Raw genomic sequence first — 6417 nt, 5'->3', positions numbered from 1 at the left:
AGTTCGTCGCGTGGACAGTCTCGCGGTGCATTGCCTCTTCACCAGGTCACGCAGCGACAAGTTATCAAGTTTGCGGATCCTTCGAGAAGATCGGGACACATCTACTCGTCACACGTGATCCATGGACGTGTGCACATCATCTGGTATCAAAGCCTCCGTTTACTCGTTAGGATCATTCTTATTTTGGTAGGATAGTTTTTTTTTATACCTACAGTCCACACATAAACAAATAGAAAACCTATAGCCTCTCATTGTGCCTGATTTGTAGTTTGCATTATCGAGTTTTCAATCCTTTGAGACTTGTCTAGTTGCTGATTTTTTTTTTCTCTTTTCCACATCGTTCTAACTTTCATCCTTGATCAGCTGAATATATATATTAAAAAAAAAACCCCCACCCGAGCCACCCTTGATTGCCTTTTAACCGCCACAAATTCCCACCCTTTCCACCCGAGTTTTCTTGTTCTTTGGGATGCGCCACCCCTCTATGTTGTCTTTGCTGCGCCCCCTTAGTTGAAAGTTGTGCTGCGTTTGTCTCAAAAGATATTAAAAAAAAGGCGAGAGTATATATATATATAAAAAAAAAAGAAGAAACAAAAGAGACTTGTGATCAGCATGCCAAAAGGGGCTTGAGCAGCACTTTGGTTGGTGCGAGTTGTTTCCACTTCTTCCACATTGTTCCTTTCTTTTGCATCTTTTTCTTTCTCTTTAGCAACTTAGACTTGTGTTATTTCTCTTTTGGATTATTATTCGGTTTTGCATCACTACATTTCAGCGCACTACTTGTACATTTTATCCCCACCAAGCTCCACTAAAAAGCACCGTGAGCTGTTGCACCGTAGTCTCTGGTACAATCACTCTTCCACTACAGATTGCAGCCCCGGTTCTTGCCCTTTCCAGGAAGAGAAAGAACTTGTTCAGCAAGTGGTGAGGGAGTGATTCCACATATATTCCACATATATATATATATATTTTCCCCCCTCTACTAATATGGCAGGACGTGGAGATGGTGCCGCTGTTTCGGTGGAGGAATTCCAGGAGCTGCGTACACAAATGAATGATTTGATGCAACAACTCCAAACTCTACAATTGAACATGCCACGTGGCGAACCGCCACCAAATGAGGATGATGACATTGAGGAGGATGATGAGGCAGGGCGTCGTCCCGCTGGCCGTGGACGTGGCGGGCGTGGTCTTGGTTTTCCTAATTTTGGTCGTGCTCGGCGCATTCCTATTGGAGGTGGAGGAGATTATGATGGTGGTGATGATATGTTGTCCGACATGGATGATCATCGGCATGATGACCATCATGGTTATCGTGACCGCCGTCGTCGTCGTGATGATGATGGTTTAAGCAACGTGAAAGTGTCTATTCCAAAATTTAACGGAAAGGAAAATGCTGATGATTATTTTGAGTGGGAGACCAAGGTTGATCAGATCTTTGATTTATATACTTATCCTCCTGTCAAGAAAGCAAAGCTTGCTGCAATTGAGTTCACAGGTTATGCAATCACTTGGTGGAATCAAGTATGTGCTGATTTCCGCCGTGTTGGCCATGATCGTATTACTTGGGATGACATGAAACGAGAAATGAGGCGCCGATTTGTTCCTGCACATTATTCTCGTGAGCTACATTTGAGGCTGAAAAGGCTTGTTCAAGGTCATCGTAGTGTGGATGAATATTTTCAGGAAATGGAAATGTGTCTACTTCGTACCGGTATCACTGAAGATGAGGAATCAACGATGGCTCGATTTCTGGTTGGTCTTAATAAACCAATCGCAGACAAGGTGGACATGACTAATTACAACACTATGAATGAATTGCTACATTTTGCAAAAAGAGCAGAAAGGCAGCTTGCTGAATCTTATAAGCACCGTGCTTCATTTTTCGCTCCTAATAGTTCTACTCCATGGCGCCATTCACAGCAGCACGGGTCAGAGGTGCACACACCTTCATCTCGTGCAACTTCTCGTTCAAATTCAACGTCTACCAAACATTTTGATTCAAGAGGCAAAGCTGTAAATTCCAATCAGTCCAGCTCCTCTGTTACAGCAGCCCAACGGAAGACAAGCAAGATTGAGTGTTTTAAGTGTGGTGGTCATGGACATAAGCAAGCTGAATGTCCCAATAGACGCACTATTATTGCACTTGCAAACGGTTCTTATGATTCTCAAAGTGAAGAGGAGGATGAGCCTATTACCCAAGCACTAGCAGACCTTTCTCTTGACACTTGTGAGTATTCAGCAGAGGATGGTACTTTTGAGCTAGGTCTGAATTGTTTAGCCATTCAATCTCTTCCAGATTTTGCTCAAGATGACTTATCCCAAGATGATGTTCTTCAGCATCCAGCCGAGATTACTTGTGCTGATTTTGATAAGTTGCTTACTGATTTTCCTGATTTGGCGCCTTCTACTCTGAATACACCAGCTCCTTCTTTGGTGGTTCGGCGGGTTCTGTCAACACAATTTGTTGCTGCTGAGCAAGGCCAGCGCCACAATTTATTTCAATCACGATGCAAAGTGAAAGGACAGGTGTGCCGCTTCATCATTGATGGTGGGAGCTGCAACAATATTGTTAGTGCTTTGCTTGTTGAGAAGCTTGGTTTGCAGACACGTCGCCATCCACATCCGTACCACATGCAATGGCTGAATAATTCTGGGACAGTGAAGGTTTCAGCTATGGTCCTCTTGTCATTCTCCATTGGTGACTATCATGGAGAGGTTGATTGTGATATTGTACCCATGCAAGCATGCCATTTACTGCTGGGTCGTCCATGGCAATTTGATGTGGATTCGGTGCACTTTGGACGGTCTAACAAATATACTTTCATTCACAAAGACAAGAAGGTGGTTCTTGTTCCATTATCTCCAGAAGAGATCTATGCTTCAGATGTGGCTCGCATGAAAAGAGAAGAATCTGAGAAAAGAAAATTGAGTGAGGCCCCCAACACTAGTAAGGGAGAGACTCCTAACCCATCCAGCCACATAAAGCCACATTCCACTTCAAAACAGCTACGCCAAAATGAATGCTTATTTGTGAGCAGGAGTGATTTGAGAGAAGTGAAGAACACCACAGCCCCATTCTTTGTGCTCTTGCACAAGGAGGTCCTACTTTCAACTACCGATTTACATTCATCGCTGCCTAGTGTTGTTCTTGATCTCTTACAGGACTTCGAAGATGTTTTTCCCGATGAGGTGCCAGCTGGACTTCCTTCACTCCGCGGAATTGAGCATCCAATTGATTTGGTACCAAATGCTTCTCTTCCAAATCGTCCAGCCTACCGCACCAATCCCGAAGAGACAAAGGAAATTCAGCGACAGGTAAAAGAGCTTTTGGACAAAGGGTATGTTCGTGAATCTTTTATCATCATGTGCTGTTCCCGTTCTTTTAGTCCCGAAGAAAGATGGCTCTTGGCGCATGTGTGTTGATTGTCGTGCTATCAATGCTATAACTGTTAGATATTGCCATCCCATTCCACGGCTTGATGACATGTTAGATGAATTGAGTGGCTCAACTATTTTCACCAAGATTGATTTACGCAGCGGCTATCACCAAATTCGCATGAAAATTGGTGATGAATGGAAGACAGCATTTAAGACCAAATTTGGCTTATATGAATGGCTTGTGATGCCCTTTGGTTTGACGAATGCTCCTTCAACTTTTATGCGTTTAATGAATCACGTTTTAAGAGCTTTCATTGGCAAATTTGTGGTTGTCTATTTTGATGATATCTTGATCTATAGTAAATCATTTGATGAGCATCTTGATCATATCCGTGCAGTCCTTGCTGTTTTGAGAGTCGAGAAATTGTATGGAAATATTTCTAAGTGCACCTTTTGCACAGATCGTGTTGTTTTCCTTGGTTTTGTTGTGACTGCAGATGGCATCCAGGTTGATGAAGAGAAGATTAAAGCGATAAAGGATTGGCCTACTCCTAAAAATGTGAGCCAAGTTCGAAGTTTCCATGGTCTTGCAGGTTTCTACCGGCGCTTTGTCAAAGATTTCAGTGCAATCGCTGCACCCCTTAACAATTTGACAAAGAAGGATGTTCCATTCAAGTGGGGAGATAACAGGACCAAGCCTTCAAAGAGTTGAAAAGAAAGCTTTGTGAAGCACCGCTGCTACAACTACCAGACTTTGGTAAGACCTTTGAGATCGAATGTGATGCAAGTGGTATTGGCATTGGAGGTGTGCTACTTCAGGAACGTAAACCTGCTGCCTACTTTTCTGAAAAGTTAAATGGTCCACATCTGAATTACTCTGTCTATGACAAAGAGCTTTATGCCTTAGTTCGAGTTTTGGCAGTTTGGCAACATTATTTGTTTCCTAAAGAATTTGTCATCCACTCTGATCATGAAGCTTTAAAATATCTCAAAAGCCAAGGCAAGCTGAACCATCGACATGCTAAATGGATTGAGTTCATTGAAACATTTCCCTATGTTGTAAAACATAAGCGTGGGAAAGATAACATTGTTGCTGATGCTTTATCACGGAGATGTGGCTTGGTTACACAATTAGATACAAAAGTGCTTGGTTTGGAATCCATTAAAACACTTTATGCTGATGACTTTGATTTTAAAGAACCTTTCTCTCATTGCATTGCTGGAAAAGGCTGGGACAAGTATTATGTGCATGATGGTTTCTTATTTCGGACTAACAAACTATGTATTCCAGCCTGTTCGATTCGTCAAGTTCTTTTGCAGGAAGCACATGCTGGTGGCTTAGCTGATCATTTTGGCATCAAAAAGACATTGGACATGCTCTCTGATCATTTCTTTTGGCCACATATGCGACGTGATGTCCAGCGACATGTTGAGCGCTGCATAATCTGCTTGAAAGCTAAGTCCCGCCTTAATCCCCATGGTCTTTATACTCCATTACCAATCCCAACTGTACCTTGGGAAGATATATCCATGAATTTTATTCTGGGGTTACCTAGGTCTCAGAGGGGGAGGGATTCTATCTTTGTTGTTGTTGATCGCTTCTCTAAAATGGCACATTTTATTCCATGTCATAAGAGCGATGATGCTTCACACGTTGCTGATTTGTTTTTCAGGGAGATTGTTCGTCTACATGGAGTGCCAAAGACTATTGTTTTAGACCGAGATACAAAATTTCTAAGCTATTTTTGGAAGACCTTATGGGCTAAACTTGGCACGAAGTTGTTATTTTCCACCACTTGTCATCCACAAACGGATGGGCAAACTGAAGTTGTCAACCGTACCCTATCCACCATGCTGCGTGCCGTGCTGAAAAAGAATTTGAAGCTGTGGGAAGACTGCCTTCCACATGTTGAATTTGCTTATAACCGGGCAGTTCATTCCACAACAAATTTTTGTCCATTTGAAATTGTTTATGGTTTTAAGCCGCATACTCCCATGGATCTTTTGCCTTTACCATTACAGGAACAAGTTAACTTGGATGCAGCAAAGAGATCGGATTTTCTCAAGAAGCTACATGATGAGACAAGAAGGAATATCGAGAAGAAATCAGCACAATATGCAAAGCAAGCGAACAAAGGTAAGAAGAAGGTTACATTCCAGCCCGGAGACCTCGTGTGGTTGCATCTACGCAAGGATCGATTTCCCCAACAGCGCAAGAGTAAGTTATCTCCTAGGGGTGATGGTCCGTTCAAGGTTTTACACAAGATAAATGATAATGCTTACAAAATTGAGCTGCCACCTGAATATTCCAATGTGAGTACAACATTCAATGTCAAAGACTTGCTTCCATTTGTTGGTGAGCCTGAGTCGAGGACGACTCCTTCTCAAGAGGGGGAGGCTAATGAGGACATTCCTAGCATTCATTCATCTCCAAATGAAACTACATTTGATATAGCTGGTCCGATTACAAGGAGTAGAGCAAAACAATTGGAGAAGGAAATTCATTCTCAGGTGAACGCTAACCTTATGCTTAATAATCAGATTATGTTGAATGGGCCTATGCTTTTGAGTACTTGTTTCAATGTTCTTAGGAATGATGGAGTGCACGAACAAGCGTGGGATGATGATGGATTCTGCCCGCCAAATATAAGCAAGGAACCTGGACGTGCAAGAGAGAGAGAAAAGAACATTTAGCTACCATGAATAACAGTCGTTGGAGTGCAAGCAAATATTTCGGAAGATAGGAATGCATGCAGCCAGCAACCGGGTTGCTATCCACACACGTTCCAGCATGCATGCAGAAGAATGCCAACCATCCATGCGTCCCACTAGGCCTGGCTATTAATAAAAGTAGTATTACAACTTTCCACTACATGTTCTCATTTATTTCTTCCAAACTGAAACTCCACTAGTATTATATATCCCTGTAATGGGTGACGTGAACAGTAACTTGAGGATTGCAAATTCAGAAATACAAACTCTTTGAGTTCTTGTTCCAGCGTGAGTCTTGAGAGGCTTGCAAACTTGTTCTTTCGA

General features: G+C 42.5%; 1 pseudogene; it reads left to right on the top strand.

Moving 5' to 3' along the window:
• The first annotated feature begins 987 nt into the window (after nt 1-987).
• On the top strand, nt 988-6214 carry LOC133889400 (uncharacterized; annotated as a pseudogene).
• Nucleotides 6215-6417: the final 203 nt, after the last annotated feature.

The sequence above is a fragment of the Phragmites australis genome, chromosome 13 (assembly GCF_958298935.1).
Source record: "Phragmites australis chromosome 13, lpPhrAust1.1, whole genome shotgun sequence".
Lineage (NCBI taxonomy): Eukaryota > Viridiplantae > Streptophyta > Magnoliopsida > Poales > Poaceae > Phragmites > Phragmites australis.
Note: the sequence above shows the minus strand (reverse complement) of the source record. Positions and strands in the feature narration are given on the sequence as shown.